Below are 19,118 nucleotides of genomic sequence, written 5' to 3'. Positions count from 1 at the left end.
GTGTGCCACACCATCACGGCAGTGCCAACTTATTTCAGTTTGGACGGAACTGAGTACGTGGTTTGCTTCATGATTCATGCAATTTATTCTTCATGCTAGTTTGAGGCCTTTACTAATACTTTGTTCTCTCTTTTAGGCGCATCACAATATCACGGAGGGGCCAAAGGTGTACGACCTCTATATCATGGCCCGTACTGCCTCCTACAAGAAGGTCATGGCATTCTCTGAGTCTGACCTTGATCGTCCACAGAAGTTTTCCAACATCTCCTCCCACAACAAGCTCGTGAGATACAATGATGAGGGCAAGGCGAGGAAAGGGGAGACTTTAACCCGAGCCAAGAACCTTTGGATCCAGAGTTGGTGATGATATCTGGTGGCGGGAGGCCCCATGGCTCGATAGCCATTGGAGATGGGCTGATACGTTGTCCTCTCCCTCTCCTGGAGATCAAGGCGCGTTAGACGAGCTCCTGTCCTGAGATATGGCCTCGTCCACGGCCAGTCGACCTTGCCATCGAGGTTGGTTATACGGACTAAGAAAACTTTCGTCCATTACATTGTGTGTGTGGCCATCGACGATTACAATGCTAACGAGGAATGGTGTTGCAAGCTACTCTTCAGAGAGAGAGCGACAACCCAGGCTGCTATTCAGGAGCTTCTGCAAGAGAGGGACCGGGTGGCGGCGGAGAGGGACCGGGTGGCAGTGGAGACGGCTCGGGCCGCGAAAGAGAAGACAACTTGGTTGTTGGAGGAGGAGATGGCACGGAATGAGGCAGCTCACCGAGCCATGTACAAGCTCCTTGTGGTAAGTTTCTTTTTCACATTAGGGAAATCATGCATGTAATGTACGTTTCATTACTAACTAATATGACTGACTCCTCAAAACAAAATGTGCAGTCTATGTGCGAGAAGACCGGTCAGACCCCTCCGCCGATGCGAGACATTTCTGCGATTGGAATGGTGAGTTTCATTTGAATGATCATTAGTTACTAGTATTAACATTTGAGTGTCATCATGCTAATGAGACATTGCAAAATTTCTTTGGTGCATAATAACTCCCGAGCCACATCACACAATCCTTCTCCAGGGCAACCTTCTACAGGTGAACCCGCCCCAAGCAACCGTGGTGATTCACATCCTTGATGATGACGACGATGAGTTTTCTCTAGTGTTCTGCTTAACAAATGCATACTTAGCTTCGTACATGCTAGTTAGCCCTATTGTGTCACGTACTTATCTTATTTTCCCCCAGAAATACATACTTAGCTAATTATCCTCCAAAATGACATAATTAGCTTATTTAGTTCATTTATGACATAATTAGTTAGTTAGGTAAAAATAGCATAAGAACCTTAGTTAGCTCATAAATGGCATATACTTAGCTTATCTTCCTCCAAAATGACATAATAAGCTCAAAATGGTATAAAAATAAAAATAAATAATAGAAGAGGGAAGAGAAGAAAAAAATATAAGAAGAATGAACTTCTTCTTTCTTCTTCTTATTATTATTTTCCTTCTCTTTCTTCTTCTTTTTTTTCTTCTTATTCTTCTTATCCTTCTTCTTAGCTAATTATCCTCCAAAATGACATAATTAGCTTATTTAGTTCATTTACGACACAAATAGCTTAGTTAGGTCAAAAATAGCATAATAACCTTGGTTACCTCATAAATGTCATATACTTAGCTTATGTTCCTCCAAAATGACATAATAAGCTCAAAAATAGCAGAAAAATAAAAATAGAGAATAGAAGAGGAAAGAGGAGAAAAAGAAAGAATAAAAGAAGAAGAGTGGGCTTCTTCTTTCTTTCTTCTTAGTATTTTCCTTCCCTTCTTCTTCTTCTTCTTCTTCTAGTCTTCTTCTTGTTCTTCTCCTTCTAACTTTCTTATTCTCATTTTGCATATTTGGTTCACTTCATGGAAGGTGTCATTGATGGGCTGCTATTGTTTTCTTTTTGTTTCGATTTGTATGGATAAACAGTGTCATGTTTCAAACTATGTGTATATATGGATGAACTATGTGAAAATATTTTTTGTCTTGCTCAATATTTTCACTATGATGTTGGATACATGGCCTATGCTTCTTCTATGATGTCTGAATCTACATATGATGTTTGAAATTGTATATATCATAGAAATATTCTAAAAATGCAGGGAAATAACTGAAAACAAACAAAAAAGTGACAATAGAGGCATTTTGCCGTCTGCGAGCTCATGGCAATGGTCCCACAAGGCAGCTACCTGTGCAACCTGGGAGCAGCACGTCTGACCTATATGGTCACTTTTTAGTCAGCTCGAGCCCACGGCACACGGCAAAGGGGATGCCCTGGCAGACAACAAAGGGGGCGCCTGTGGCAGACGGCAAAGGCACACGGGAAAGGCAGAAGGCTAAGGGGACACCCTTGGCAGACGGCAAAGGGGGCACCACTAGCAAACGGCAAAGGTAGACGGCAAAGGGGACGACCCTGGTAGACAGCAAAGGGGGCACCCCTGGTAGACGGCAAAGGCTCCAGCGACCTAACGGAGTAGATTCCTCTCGGCTCCCGTAAATCTCCTTTGCCGTCTGCTCGCGAAGGCGGACCGTCAGCAAAGATTTTTTTCCGTCCACTACAATCTGGCAGACGGCAAAGAAGGTCTTTACCATGCCTATATATGGCGGAAATTTTGTCGTCCATCAGCGGACGGCAAAGATCTTTGTCGTCCGTGGAGTAGTCCTTTGTCGTCCTCTATGACAGACGGCAAAGAAGTTGATTCCTGTAGTGACTAGATTATTAGTTGCATTCGATTTTTGCGCCTTTGCACATTATTCATAAACCTTGTTGTTCATAGGTTGCTTGACTGCACTTGGGTTTTGCGCCAAGGACGCAACGGCTTATCTAGTTGATTTGAAGTATCGTTATGGGCAAGGCATGGTGATGGCGTTATGGCAACCCATAAACATACTATGTTGCGTGATAATACTTAATTCTGGATCTCATGTGACGTTGCCTAACTGCTGGCCATACAGACATCGCTAAGAATATTATATGAAGGGATGCCCTCAGGTTGTGGTGTCTAAGGTTATATGGTCTAAGTCGGTTAGGAGGTGTCATCGTCTGTGATAGGAGAAACCGTGACGGTAGCGGCAAATACCGTGTTGCCAATGGTCAAGGAATGTTGGAGGAGCCCAGGTGGGGAACGGATGTTGGATCCATGACAACGTATTCGGTGGCGGGGCGGCTATTTTTGGCGGCGGCGACATGTAGGTGGAAGAGAACGCGTGCAGGAGAGGGCGTATCAAAGTGTCAGTTATGTGCGACGCGTGGGTCACATACTGAAAGTGTGTTATATCGACTAGAGGGGTGAATAGGCGATTTTTATGAATTATTCACTGAGGAATCTCTTTGAGAGGAAATTTCTCAGTCACGAAGTGTGAGGAGAGGAATAAGTACTCAGCGGAACATGCAACACAAAAAAAACATAGTCTTCATGACGAAATGAAACATACGATTCGCACAAGTAGCATGATCAGGATACGCACGTGAAGAACAAGTGAAGTGAAGAATTTGCGTGAGGAAATTGTGAAAGTCTTCAGTCAAATTCTTCAACTAGTAACACTCAATTTCATGAACACATAAATGACAAAATGGAAGGGTTGAGGAAATAGAACCAGGTACTCAGCAAAGACAATGATTTGATGACCCACTTCTAACTGGTGTGATAGTCGTATGTCTAGTTTGGAGCAGCTTGGTATTTAAACCAAAGGACACATAGTCCCAGGACACACCGTCCTTAAGGTATTCTCCTTGACCTAAGGACACATGGTCCTCGCCCAAAACTCGTGGTAAGTCTTCATGACAAACTTCCAAACCCTCACAAACTCAGTCACCCAGCGATCCACAATTTACTACTAGATGATCTAGATGAGTGACGCCTAACCGTCTGGAAGATGCATAGTCTTCAAAGGTAACAAACGTCGGTTCCACACAGGAACAATCTCTTCAATGCTGCTCAATCACTTTGGGGTGCTTGGGTTTTGGTTTGGGTGTTTGGGGTTTTTCCTAACTGATGATTTTCTCTCTAAGTCTTTCAGGAATGGGTTGCTCTCAAATGACAAATGTTAGTTTCTCTCACGGAGCAGGCAACCAGCTAGTGGTTTTGGGGCAACTACTTATAGCCTGGGAGCAATCCGAACATGATTTGACATAAATGCCCCAATGATATGAGTGTTATGTGGATAAGGTTAGTGTGACATCCTCGACTTTTGCAACAGTAATTATTGTGATTAAGCTACAGTGATCACCCACTAATGATGCCACGTCATTGAATTTCCATCTCAGACCCGCGTTGATTCGAGTCTGTTCGGATCCAAAAATTTGAAAACAAAAGAAAATTATTTTATAAATTCATGTTAAATATCAAAAGAATATATATGTAAAAAAGAAAGTATTAAGAAAATCATAGTGATAAAAGGAAGTATAAAAGAAAAGGTATTTAAAGAGAAAAATCGAATAGTATAATAAATAATGTAAGAAACAAAAAAAAGAAAAAAAAGCAACCCCACCCCCCTGGCCAAGCTGGGCCAAAAGGCCCAACCGGCCAGCCCACCCGCGCCACCCTCCCCACAAACCCTAGCGCCCCCTGGCGAGGGAACCCCCCCCCCCCCCCCACGCCACCCTCGCTACTCCCTCCCCCCCTGAGTGCCGCCAGCCTCCCCCTCGTGGGGGGCCCCACCCCCTCCCACCGACAACTCCCCACGAGGGGCTCCCTCTCTCTCTCTCTCGTGATCCTCTGCCCCCCCCCCTCGGCCTCCACCTCGCCCCACCTCGGTCGGCGCCCCTCGGCCTCCTCCTTCAAGCCGGCGAGCCGCCCCCCCCTCGGCCTCCACCCCGCCGGCAGGGGCCCCGGCCTCCTCGAGGTCCCTCTTGCCGGCCTCACCCACTCCGGCCGGCTCCATCTCCGGGGGGCCCTCCTCACGGGGGCCCCTCTCGGCGAACCTCCGGCCGGCTCCTCCTCTCCGGTGACCGGCATCATCGTCATCGTCACCGCCTCGTCCGCCTCCACGCCGTCTCCTCCGCCCCTTCCCGCGAACTCCGGCTTCACCGGCCCCTCCCGTCAACGTCGGTGAGCCCCTCCTCGGGCTCCTCCCACCATGTCGTTCTCCTCGCCGCCCCGGTTCCGTTCCAGCAAACGGGACCCCGATCCATCGACGGTAGACACCGGTAGGAGGGATTGAAGTTTAGGTTCTTCTATGTTAGTTAGCAGAGAGTTGTTTCTCTGTTTTCTATTAACACAGAGGGAGATGAGAGTATTGAGAGAAAATAAATAAAAACAAATGTTGTATTCCGTATGTATGTATGTATGTATTTGATACCCGTAATTATGTATGTATTGCGTATATAGATATTGGAGGAATACGATATTTGCATGTTTATATCTATGGAAAAAATCGAGTATATGGCCTATGTCACTTACCGGTGGGGCCATACCTCCACACCCACTTACAGGGAGGCCCCACACTCACTTTGAAGAAAATGGAAATTAAAATATAAATAATAGAAATATATGTTTTTATTAAATAAATAAATAAATAGATATAATAATTAATTAATGAGTTAATGAATTAGTTAAATAGATATATAAGTTAATCTGTTAACTAGAATAATTAATTAACCTAATGAGAGAATGCCACGTGGGTCCCTCATTAAATTAATCTGATTAAATAATATTTAATCTTAAATAAAACTTGTGCCTATGACGTTCGGGACCCGCAGGTCAGTTGACCAGTCAACTGCTGATGTCAGCATGACATCGCGATGATGTCATAATGGGATTTTATTATAATAGCTAAATCTGTTTTTAATTCCTAAATAATTAATAAAATTTTGAAAATTAATATAAAATAATCCGTAAGTCAGATCGAAATATTTTCAACATGAAAGTTGATCAGCAGAACGAGACGAACCCGGATACACGGCCCGTTCGTCTGTCACGCGTCCCTAGCATAGCAAACTTGGAACTTTTCCATCATTTCCAGTATAACCCGTAATAGCCCGAGACCCGGAAAATATCATCAAATATTCTTCCGACCCGTCTATGACGGATGTTGTTGCGTTAGCTCATGTCTAGCCTGCATCTTGCCATGTCATGCTTTGTGTTGCATCGGTGCTATTATTTATTGTTTCTTCCCCCTCTTCTTACCGGTAGACCCCGAGACTGACGCTGCTGCCGGGTACATCTACGACCCTGCCGATCAGTCCTTTGCCGCAGAGCAGCAAGGCAAGCAAACTCCCCTTGATCATTCCTATATCGCCTATGTCTTTCTTCCTACTGCTTGCATTAGTATTTTGCTACTGTTGTAGTTAGCTCCTATATCTGATGCATAGCCTATTTTTGATGAACTGCTACTTTCAGTCCTGTACCTTTAATCTGCTTAGTATAGGCGGAGCAGTCATCCCCTCTGACCTCGTAGATCAGTTGCCTCGCTTGTTTTCAAATCTCGATCTCTGATCGACGAGCCAGACCCGACACAGCACGTTCACCCCCCTTCGTTGTACGACGCTACAAAGATACTATCGGGTACCGAGGGTGACACCTCGCTAAGTACTCTTGATGATATCTCTGTAGTATAGCTAGTCGGTCGTGGTTATCGAGGGTGATTCCTCTTTCACCATTCCCGATGACGCCTCTGCCGTCCAACCCCGCGAGTGTGGGACCCCCGAGGGTGATTCCTCTAAGCCCACCTTGACGGGTACATCGTTCGGAATCCAACGAGGGTGATACCTCGGATTCCCCCCGATGTTACAACCACACAGTTACTCGACCATGTTACTGGGATCATTGGTGATTAGTTGTAAGCCGGGTGGATTCCCGTGAGACTGTGTTGTTGGCCTAATTAAAATGCTAATGAATTTGGGTATTTGATCTGGGTTGGTCGGAGACCTTTTCGCACTAACCGGCTACGCGGGAAGAATTATGGGTACTCGGCGTCGCGGTATCAGCCGAAGCTTTTCAGATGCCAGCAATGTAGCGGCGCGCGCCCGAGTGGTCCCGAGATGCATCGCGCTTGTGATTAAGGGATGCTAGGACTGACGTCGGCCGCCCACGCCACGTGCAGGAGCGTGAAGGGGAACTGGGCCCACGAACCCTTTGTGCTTAGGATTTAGACCGGCGGGCTGGCCTCTCTGATTAGTCTTAGGTGGGGCTGCGACGTGTCGATATTCCGAGGCCGGGCAGGACCCAGAAAAGTATGTCCGGCCAGAGTGTTATCGAGCGTGACGGGACATGTGGTGCACCCCTGCAGGGATGAAATTTAACTATTCGGATAGCCGTGTCCACGGTTACAGGACGACTTGGAGTTGTGCCCCGATCTTTTACAACTACAATTGTTACTTAACTGGAATTAGTTTGCCTCGGGATTGCTTCCTCGCAGGGAGTCGAGGGAGGATCTTTAGGCGTGACCTCACTTTAATATTGCTGCAACAATATGACTATTAATGTGTTACCCCCTGTTCTACTCTCGTCTATTGCTGCAAGACCCTGAAGATGCTAGTCTTCGATAGGAGTAGGCCTTCTCTCTCTATTCTCGCATTGCTACAGTCAGTCCACATATAACCCCCTTCTTTGATACTGATGCATAATTAGAATAGTTTTGATGTAAGACTTGCGAGTACTTTGGATGAGTACTCACCCTGCTTTGCTCCCCCCTTGTTCCCTTGATCCGTTTGCTGCGACCAGATGATGGAGCCCAGGAGATGGAGGTCCCCGCCGCCGACGACTGCTACCCCGACGGTGCCTACTACTACGTGGAGGCCGATGATGATCAGGAGTAGTTAGGAGGTTCCCAGGCAGGAGGCCTCGCCTCGTTCGATCATTGTATCTTTTGTGCTAGCCTTCTCTAAGGCACCCCATGTTTTATGTCTGTACTCAGATATTTGTTGCTTCCGCTGACTCGTGTGTTTATCGAGCTTTCGTATTCTATCCCTCGAGGCCCCTGGCTTGTAATATGAAGCCGATGTTATTTTCTTTTGTGTCTAGAGTTGTGTTGTGATATCCTCCCGTGAGTCCTTGGGTTTGATCGTACGCATTTGCGTGTAAGGTTAGCGTACGATTAAGCCGAGGGCGTCACAAGTTGGTATCAGAGCCGAGTGCCTATAGGTATCCCCCTTTCCAACTCCTTGGCCGAAGTTGAGTCTAGTGTTTGAAAAACTTTACTAACACTGATGTTGTGGCTTACGGGCCCACATCTCAATTGGGTGGTATTAGTATCTTTTACTCCTTTCCTATACTCTGGGCTCTACTTTCTCTTCTCTTTCGGGTCAAAGATTTTACTAACTCTAACATTAGGTTCTCGAATCACATCGATCCGGAGCGCTGGACTATCTACTCTTTTTCTCCTGAATATGTATTACACACACTGTCATTGACATCCGTCAATCTTATTTTCAGATGCGTCCCGCAAGACAGCACGTGCGCCTGACACAGGCCACTGAGACGACTGGGTTCCCGGCCATTTTGGTCGATCTCCTGACCAGGCTGGGATATCGCTGGTACCCCGAGTACACTGTGTTCGAGGATTTCCGCGAGTACAACCAGTACCAGTACCAGGCTGAGGGTCGCATCTTCGACCAGAGGGGCGGCGAGACCCTCGAGCGCCACGTGTTCTGTGGTATTGGAGTGTCGGTCGAGATGGCCGTCCATGATGCGGCCTACGTCGCCATCACCCGTCTCCGTGGAGTGTACCCTTACCTGGAGGAGAGCCCTTTCAGATACATCCCGCATGCTCCTGCTGGGGATGAGACTGGATCTGATCTCACTGCCTACGCTTCTGACGTTCGGGAGCGCAGCGACCGTTCCTACGTCGCTGTCTGCGCCCCCTACGTGACGCGTCGCTACGACGCGCGGGTTCTGGTGCAGTACACTGAGGCAATGGATCGTGCTTTCCGAGCTCTGACTGTGGAACTGTATGCTACGCGCGCTCGTCTTTACGACGCGTTGACAGAGCTGCAGCCATCACACTGTTCGAGGGTTCCACCTATGCGCATCCGCGAGCCGAGCAGGACAGAGCTACCATCAGCTCTCGAGTGGACTGATGTTGGGGGTAGAACCCCTGCACTTGGACCTCAGCTGCTCGACTGGATGTGGTACCCTCACCAGAGTCACAACGGGACACAGGGTCCTGTCCCTACCTTCTATCACCGCCAGCTACCAGGAGTCGATCGTCCTCTCCGACATTGATGTAGCCTTATCGCTACATCTCGTTGTGGTACTCTTCCACCGCGTGCCTGCGCGCCGCCTGGTGAGTCCAGGGTATCGTCTAATGCGTCCGGGCTATCGCCAAATTTTGAATTTTTAATCGTTAGTCTGTAATCGAACTTATGTATGGGTCTGTATGTCGAACTCAACTACTATGGAGTATCTATCCCATTTCCCTTTCATTATGCTTAATTACTTCATGAATGCGTGCGATGCCTTTGCAATTACTTTAAGCTAAACTACCCCTGCTAAATATTTAACAGGATGGTTAGACCAGCTGGCCGCCCGCGTGGCCCTGCCAACGATGCACCACCCCCGCCTCCTGAGTATATGGCGGGGATGATCCAACAGTTTGAGCTGAACCGCCAGTTTATGCATGGGCTCATGGATCAGTTCCAAAGGCCGAACATGAACCAACCGCAAGGCGTGACACTGCAAGACTTTTGCCGTCTCTACCCTGCGATCTACCGCAGCTCAACTCAGCCTCTAGATGCTGATGACTGGCTCCGTGACATTTCCTATGAGCTAGAGTCTGCCAATGTGCCCCTGGCAAGCTATGTCAACTTTGCCGCCTACTTTCTGAAGGGTCCCGCTGCTCAATGGTGGGACAGTCACAAGCGCTCTCAGCCCGATGGAACTATCATCACTTGGGCAGAGTTCAAGGCTGCTTTCCGTGCTCGATACATTCCCCAGGGAATCATGGACCGGAAGAAGCGTGAGTTCCGCAACTTGGTCCAGGGCAACAAGACTGTGGATGCTTATCAGCGGGAATTTCTAGAATTATCTCGCTATGCTGAAGAAGACATTGCGACTGATGCACGCAGGCAGGAGAAGTTCCGTGAAGGCCTCCACCCTGATATCAAGCTGACACTCCTCGTTCAGGACTATGCTGATTTCGCCACCCTCGTGAACAAGGCTATTCAGGTTGAGACTGGTCTGCAGGAATACAAAGATAGCAGCAAGCGCAACCGTGACATGGGCTCATCTTCAGGCTCATCTGCACAGAAGCGGAAGATCTGGATTCCCAACAACATGTACCATGCACCTGCTCCTACTCCGAGGCCGTCCTATGCTGCACCTCGCCTGCCTCCTCCACCACCTAGGCAGCCGAGGCTTCCAGCTCCACCGCCTCGAGTTCCTCCTTCCCGTCCTGAGGACGGGCTGTGCTTCAAGTGTGGCCGTCCAGGTCACCGTGCTAGAGACTGCAGGCAGAATCCGAATCAGCTGACACTTCCCGCAACTGGCAGTGGCAACAACCAGAACCGCAACTTCAACACTAAGCCTGCTTATGTTCGTGGTCAGGCCAACAACATTGATATGGGTCAAGCTCAAGACCAGCCTGCTACAGTGATGGGTACACTTCTCGTTAACTCAGTACCTGCTTCTGTATTGTTTGATACAGGAGCATCGCATTCCTTTATGTCGGAAAATTTTGCATACATGCATGACATTAGGAGCGAAGAGATGAACATCCCGATAGTGGTAAACACCCCTGAGGGCGAATGCCGAACCTCTGTGGTTTGCCCCCATGTTCCAGTTGAAATTGAAGGATTAGAATTCCTTGCCAACCCCATCCTACTAAAGTCATCCAACATTGATCTCATACTGGGGATGGACTGGTTGAAAGCTCATACGGCATCGATCGTTTGTGCCACCAAGACCGTCCACCTCCTACACCCTTCAGATGAAGTAATAAGCTACCATGCGCATCTCGTCCATAATGCTGAGGCACGACTGTATGCTTTGAATGCATTAAATGCGTCGCCTCTTGAAGGGATTGAAAACATTCCGGTGGTCCGAGAGTTCCAAGATGTCTTTCCAGAAGAACTTCCGGGGATTCCCCCTGCTCGAGTTGTCGAGTTTGTCATTGACTTGGTACCCGGTACCACTCCTATTGCCAAGCGTCCTTATAAAATGCCACCACATGAACTCCTTGAACTTAAGCAAGAAATTGACAACTCGCTCCGTCTGGGTTTCATCCGTCCGAGTTCCTCTGCTTGGGGAGCACCTTCTCTCTTTGTTAAGAAGAAGGATGGGACAAATCGATTGGTTCAAGACTACCGTCCTATCAACCAGGCCACTATTCAAAACAAATATCCTCTCCCTCGGATAAATGATTTGTATGATCAACTTGCTGGTTCCACCGTTTTCTCTAAGCTCGACTTGAGATTGGGATACCACCAGATCCGTGTTCGCAAGGAAGATATTCCAAAGACCGCCTTTGTTACTCGATATGGATCATACGAGTACACCGTCATGTCCTTCGGCTTAACCAATGCACCGGCAACCTTCTCTCGATTGATGAATTATATATTCATGGAGTATCTTGACAAATTTGTCGTGGTATATCTGGATGATATTCTGGTATTTTCGAAGAACAAAGAAGAGCATGCTGAGCATCTTCGTCTTGTACTGGATAAGCTTCGGGAGCATAAACTCTATGTGAAGTATTCCAAATGTGAGTTCTGGCTAGACGAAGTGACTTACCTTGGTCATGTGATTTCCAAGGATGGTATTGCGGTCAACCCCGAACGAATTCAAGCTATTCTTGACTGGACTCCCCCGAAGAATGTCAAGCAAGTCAGAAGTTTTCTCGGACTCGCCAGCTATTGCCGTCGATTCGTCAAGAACTTCTCCAAGATTGCGAAGCCCTTAACCAACCTGCTTCACAAAGGTGTTAAGTATGAATGGACTGATAGATGTCAGGAAAGTTTCCAGGCACTCAAGGACAAACTGACGTCCGCTCCAGTACTTGCTCCTCCAGATACGAAAAGGGACTTCGTCATATACTGTGATGCTTCTCGTCAAGGAATAGGTTGTGTCCTAATGCAGGATCGCAAGGTGATCGCTTATGCTTCACGTCAACTGCGTGCTCATGAAGAGAACTACCCAGTTCATGATCTCGAGCTTGCCGCAGTCATTCATGCATTGAAGGAATGGCGACAATACCTTGTCGGTAATCGCTGTGAAATCTACACCGACCATCAAAGTCTGAAGTACTTGTTCACTCAACCGGAGCTGAACCTGCGTCAACAAAGATGGATGGAGCGTATAGCAGATTTTGACTGTAGTATATCATATACCCCTGGCAAGGCTAATGTAATGGCCAATGCCTTAAGTCGCAAGTCATACTGCAACCACCTCCAGGTTCATCAGGTTCACGATCGTCTGCAAGAGGAATTCCGTAAGCTGAACCTCCACATTGTTCCTCAGGGTTACATTGTTCCCCCTCCTGAAGATTGTCAAAAGATGAACCTTCGTGTTGCTAATCAGGGTTCCCTCAGTAACCTAGTGGTTGAACCAGATCTTGTGAGCTCCATAAAGAATCTGCAAGACTTTGACGATGATGTCGACAGGATTAAGAGCTATATTGCAAAGGGTAAACCCTCCTTTTTCACTGTTGATGAAGGTGGCGCCTTGTATTTCAAGGGTCGCCTATTCGTCCCAAATAAGAAGGAAAATCTCAGGATGACTGGGAAGGTGATGGAAGAAGCTCATGACACACCACTGTCTATTCACCCGGGTAGTACCAAGATGTACCAAGACATCCGACAAAGATTCTGGTGTCCCAATATGAAACAAGACATTGCACGATATGTGGCAGAATGTGATATATGCCGGCGTATCAAAGCAGAACACCAAAAGCCTGATGGAACTCTGCAGCCTATCTCTATTCCTGAGTGGAAATGGGACCATGTTGAAATGGACTTCGCCACTGGTTTTCCCAGATCTCAGAAAGGTAATGATGCTATTCTTGTCGTCATTGATCGACTGTCTAAAGTTGCACATTTCCTGGCCATCAAAGAAACAATTAATGCTAGTCAACTGGTAGATCTTTATATGTCAAGAGTTGTTTCACTTCACGGTATTCCGTTGGTAATCAGTTCGGACCGTGGCAGCTTGTGCACTTCTAAATTCTGGGAAAGTTTTCAGAAGGCTATGGGGACTCATCTGTCCTTCAGCACTGCATTTCATCCTCAATCCCAGGGACAAGTTGAACGAGTCAATCAAATTCTCGAGGACATGCTTCGAGCTTGTGTCATTTCTTTCGGTAAGAAATGGGAGGAATCTCCCCCGTATGCCAAGTTCTCTTACAACAATAGCTATCAAGATAGTCTGAAGATGGCCCCTTTCGAAGTATTGTATGGGCGAAGGTGTCGAACTCCTCTGAATTGGTCAGAAACTGGGGAACGATCACTCTTCGGTCCGGATATCATTCAACATGCCGAAGATCAAGTCCGCATTATTCATGAGAATCTGAAGGTTGCTCAGTCTCGTCAGAAGAGTCAGTATGACCGTCATCATCAAGATATGGTCTATCAACCTGGCGAAAAGGCTTATCTTCGTGTCACACCAATGAGAGGTGCACACCGTTTCGGAATCAAGGGCAAGTTAGCCCCTTGTTATATTGGTCCTTTCACTGTTGTCGAAGGGCGTGGAAGAGTGGCTTATCAATTGGAACTGTCGACGAACCTTTCTCAGGTTCACGATGTCTTCCATGTTTCTCAGCTCCGTCGCTGCTTCAAGGACCCTATTCGAGCAGTGGATCACGATATGCTTGAACTACAACAAGACCTCTCTTATAAAGAGCATCCGGTCCGCGTTCTCGACCAAGCTGAACGTAAGACTCGTCGCAAGGTCACCAAGTTCCTTAAGGTGTAGTGGTCAAATCACTCTGAAGATGAAGCCACTTGGGAACGCGAGGATCATCTTCGTGATGAATACCCCGGGCTCTTTCCCTCTACCTCTTAATTCTCGGGACGAGAATTCTTGTTAGTAGGGGAGAATTGTGACATCCTCGACTTTTGCAACAGTAATTATTGTGATTAAGCTACAGTGATCACCCCTAATGATGCCACGTCATCGAATTTCCATCTCAGACCCGCGTTGATTCGAGTCTGTCCGGATCCAAAAATGTGAAAACAAAAGAAAATTATTTTATAAATTCATGTTAAATATCAAAAGAATATATATGTAAAAAAGAAAGTATTAAGAAAATCATAGTGATAAAAGGAAGTATAAAAGAAAAAATCGATATTTGCATGTATTGCGTATATAGATATTGGAGGAATACGATATTTGCATGTTTATATCTATGGAAAAAATCGAGTATATGGCCTATGTCACTTACCGGTGGGGCCATACCTCCACACCCACTTACAGGGAGGCCCCACACTCGCTTTGAAGAAAATGGAAATTAAAATATAAATAATAGAAATATATGTTTTTATTAAATAAATAAATAAATAGATATAATAATTAATTAATGAGTTAATGAATTAGTTAAATAGATATATAAGTTAATCTGTTAACTAGAATAATTAATTAACCTAATGAGAGAATGCCACGTGGGTCCCTCATTAAATTAATCTGATTAAATAATATTTAATCTTAAATAAAACTTGTGCCTATGACGTTCGGGACCCGCAGGTCAGTTGACCAGTCAACTGCTGATGTCAGCATGACATCGCGATGATGTCATAATGGGATTTTATTATAATAGCTAAATCTGTTTTTAATTCCTAAATAATTAATAAAACTTTGAAAATTAATATAAAATAATCCGTAAGTCAGATCGAAATATTTTCAACATGAAAGTTGATCAGCAGAACGAGACGAACCCGGATACAAGGCCCGTTCGTTTGTCACGTGTCCCTAGCATAGCAAACTTGGAACTTTTCCATCATTTCCAATATAACCGGTAGTAGCCCGAGACCCGGAAAATATCATCAGATATTCTTCCGACCCGTCTATGACGGATGTTGCTGCGTTAGCTCATGTCTAGCCTGCATCTTGCCATGTCATGCTTTGTGTTGCATCGGTGCTAATATTTTTTGTTTCTTCCCCCTCTTCTTACCGGTAGACCCCGAGACTGACGCTGCTGCCGGGTACATCTACGACCCTGCCGATCAGTCCTTTGCCGCAGAGCAGCAAGGCAAGCAAACTCCCCTTGATCATTCCTATATCGCCTATGACTTTCTTCCTACTGCTTGCATTAGTATTTTGCTACTGTTGTAGTTAGCTCCTATATCTGACGCATAGCCTATTTTTGATGAACTGCTACTTTCAGTCCTGTACCTTTAATCTGCTTAGTATAGGCGGAGCAGTCATCCCCTCTGACCCCGTAGATCAGTTGCCCCGCTTGTTTTCAAATCTCGATCTCTGATCGACGAGCCAGACCCGACACAGCACGTTCACCCCCCTTCGTTGTACGACGCTACAAAGATACTATCGGGTACCGAGGGTGACACCTCGCTAAGTACTCTTGATGATATCTCTGTAGTATAGCTAGTCGGTCGTGGTTATCGAGGGTGATTCCTCTTTCACCATTCCCGATGATGCCTCTGTCGTCCAACCCCGTGAGTGTGGGACCCCCAAGGGTGATTCCTCTAAGCCCACCTTGACGGGTACATCGTTCGGAATCCAACGAGGGTGATACCTCGGATTCCCCCCGATGTTACAACCACACAGTTACTCGACCATGTTACTGGGATCATTGGTGATTAGTTGTAAGCCGGGTGGATTCCCGTGAGACTGTGTTGTTGGCCTAATTAAAATGCTAATGAATTTGGGTATTTGATCTGGGTTGGTCGGAGACCTTTTCGCACTAACCGGCTACGCGGGAAGAATTATGGGTACTCGGCGTCGCGGTATCAGCCGAAGCTTTTCAGATGCCAGCAATGTAGCGGCGCGCGCCCGAGTGGTCCCGAGATGCATCGCGCTTGTGATTAAGGGATGCTAGGACTGACGTCGGCCGCCCACGCCACGTGGAGGAGCGTGAAGGGGAACTGGGCCCATGAACCCTTTGTGCTTAGGATTTAGACTGGCGGGCTGGCCTCTCTGATTAGTCTTAGGTGGGGCTGCGACGTGTCGATATTCCGAGGCCGGGCAGGACCCAGAAAAGTATGTCCGGCCAGAGTGTTATCGAGCGTGACGGGACATGTGGTGCACCCCTGCAGGGATGAAATTTAACTATTCGGATAGCCGTGTCCACGGTTACAGGACGACTTGGAGTTGTGCCCCGATCTTTTACAACTACAATTGTTACTTAACTGGAATTAGTTTGCCTCGGGATTGCTTCCTCGCAGGGAGTCGAGGGAGGATCTTTAGGCGTGACCTCACTTTAATATTGCTGCAACAATATGACTATTAATGTGTTACCCCCTGTTCTACTCTCGTCTATTGCTGCAAGACCCTGAAGATGCTAGTCTTCGATAGGAGTAGGCCTTCTCTCTCTATTCTCGCATTGCTACAGTCAGTCCACATATAACCCCCTTCTTTGATACTGATGCATAATTAGAATAGTTTTGATGTAAGACTTGCGAGTACTTTGGATGAGTACTCACCCTGCTTTGCTCCCCCCTTGTTCCCTTGATCCGTTTGCTGCGACCAGATGATGGAGCCCAGGAGATGGAGGTCCCCGCCGCCGACGACTGCTACCCCGACGGTGCCTACTACTACGTGGAGGCCGCTGATGATCAGGAGTAGTTAGGAGGTTCCCAGGCAGGAGGCCTCGCCTCGTTCGATCATTGTATCTTTTGTGCTAGCCTTCTCTAAGGCACCCCATGTTTTATGTCTGTACTCAGATATTTGTTGCTTCCGCTGACTCGTGTGTTTATCGAGCTTTCGTATTCTATCCCTCGAGGCCCCTGGCTTGTAATATGAAGCTGATGTTATTTTCTTTTGTGTCTAGAGTTGTGTTGTGATATCCTCCTGTGAGTCCTTGGGTTTGATCGTACGCATTTGCGTGTATGGTTAGCGTACGATTAAGCCGAGGGCGTCACAGTTAGGGACAGCTGGCGCTTCGCGCAACAACGGTCAGAACTTTCAAGGTGTGAAAGTCCTCATGTATCTCATATTCCTCAATTGTAGGAAATTCGCACTAGCGAAATCATAAGTCCTCACTTAGGGAAATTTATTCAGAGGCCAGAAGATATTTGTCTCTGTCACTAAAGAAATTGACTAAATTGTAGAAGATTTCCAAAGGCTTCGCTTGAAGGATTGGGTATGTGTAGGCTTTGAGATGAGCATGACTTGGAAACTTTTCATTAGTTTTACCTCGACCCCCTTTAATAGTATGGTGGTCCTATGACTCGAAAGAAAGAAAATGAAACTACGAAAACAAAAGTCTTCACTCTTCAAAGTCCTCGTATCAATTTCTTCACACACGCACCAATTTCCTCACTTCCAAAGTCTTCGAGGAAATACCAAATTCTTCAACCGAAGACATTCATTTTTAGGGGTCGATATTCTTCAAATAACTCAAACTCCTTAGCGACTAATAGAGCATGTGTATACCCGCTAACACATTAGTCTCTTAACCTATAAGTCTTCAATACACTAAAATCATTAAGGGGCACTAGATGCACTTACACATCTGTTTTTGGCATTTGGGGAGATGAATGTGTGAACGAAATATACAACACTTTGAGTTGGTTTTTTTGCCAACCATTAAATGAGACCACAAATATATACGTCTATGGATAAGGTTAGAGCTTGTTGTTGAAAGCACAATTGCTCCCTAAGGTGGTTTTGGTAATTAAAAACAACATATGTGTTATTGAACTAACGATTCCATCCAAGTGTATTTCAAAAAGTTCAAACATGCATTGGCTTAATGATTATGAGGAGAAACCCCTTGATGCAAGGAAAGGAATAGGATTGGCCAAGCTTCAAACTACAAGACTCTACATTTTATATCTGTGAGAAATCACATTTGAGTCTATAGGAAAGTCAATACTATTAAAATAGGGTGAGGTATATATGATGAATTGGTTGCTCAAGTTCTTAGAGATAGCCACCAAAAATACTCAGTCATTCTCCCAGAATGTTCTTTGTCCAAGGCCTAAACATCAAAATTGGTGCCACCAATAATTTCCACTCGGACCTACTGATTTTTCCACAAAGAGAACCTATGCCAAAGCCAAGAATCTCGGTAGCACCAACTTACACTTTGATGCCACCGAAAATCATTGACTAACTTTCTGGTCTGTCGATTTCAAGAATCGGAATTTATAAGTTCTAAAATCGGTCTCACAGAGATTTGGAAACTGCCCTAGGTCACCATATCAGTACCACTCTGATTCCTCTATCGGTGTCACCGAGAATTTGAAAGTTTCCACAATTAGTGAAACTCGGTGCCACCAAGATTCATTTCAGTTTCACCGAGTTGGGCAATAATATTGTAACGGTTGGATTTTAGGATATGCCTATATATATCCATCCACCACCTCTCATGCACAGAGGAAGCACTCAGAACACACATACACTTGCCATATCCATATTTCTGAGAGAGAGTCACCTACTCAAGTGTTGAGATCAAGATATTCCAATCCATTGTAACACCCTCTGTTTGACTCTCCTGACTAAATTAATTTTATTTCAAAATTAGGACCAATTAAAAAATTTGTGAATGCTTGTGATGCTTGATGTGATGTTTGCTTGCTTGCTTATTGCTTATGTTTGAATCCAATGCTCCTGCTACTCTCCAAACTCAGCTCCTTGACCCAAACCCTTGCCTAATGATCATGCCATGTGTGTAGGACGAAAAACTATTTTCACCAAATATTATTTTCAGCAAAAAACATTTCTTTGATTTAAGCTTTCAAAACCCTTGAGTTGGGATTTGTACTACAAGTCCCCAAATTAGGGAAGTTATTTTTCACAAATGTTTTATTTAAAACCCATTATCAAAATTTCTTCCCAAAACCACAATATTATTATTTTAAAAGTTATTTTAGAAGTCAGAGAGCTTCTTCTTGTTCCAAACCAAGGACGAGGGTCCTGATTGGATCATGGTGAAAACCTGCTAAGGGTGATTCACCCGCTTGTCGAGCCGCAGACCTTGGGAGTGGATGACTGGTCTATGCTCTTGGGTAGCCAGCTCATCT

Source organism: Hordeum vulgare, chromosome 3H (genome assembly GCF_904849725.1).
Source record: "Hordeum vulgare subsp. vulgare chromosome 3H, MorexV3_pseudomolecules_assembly, whole genome shotgun sequence".
Taxonomy (NCBI): Eukaryota; Viridiplantae; Streptophyta; class Magnoliopsida; order Poales; family Poaceae; genus Hordeum; species Hordeum vulgare.
The sequence above is the reverse complement of the archived record's forward strand: the minus strand, read 5'-3'. Positions refer to the sequence as shown.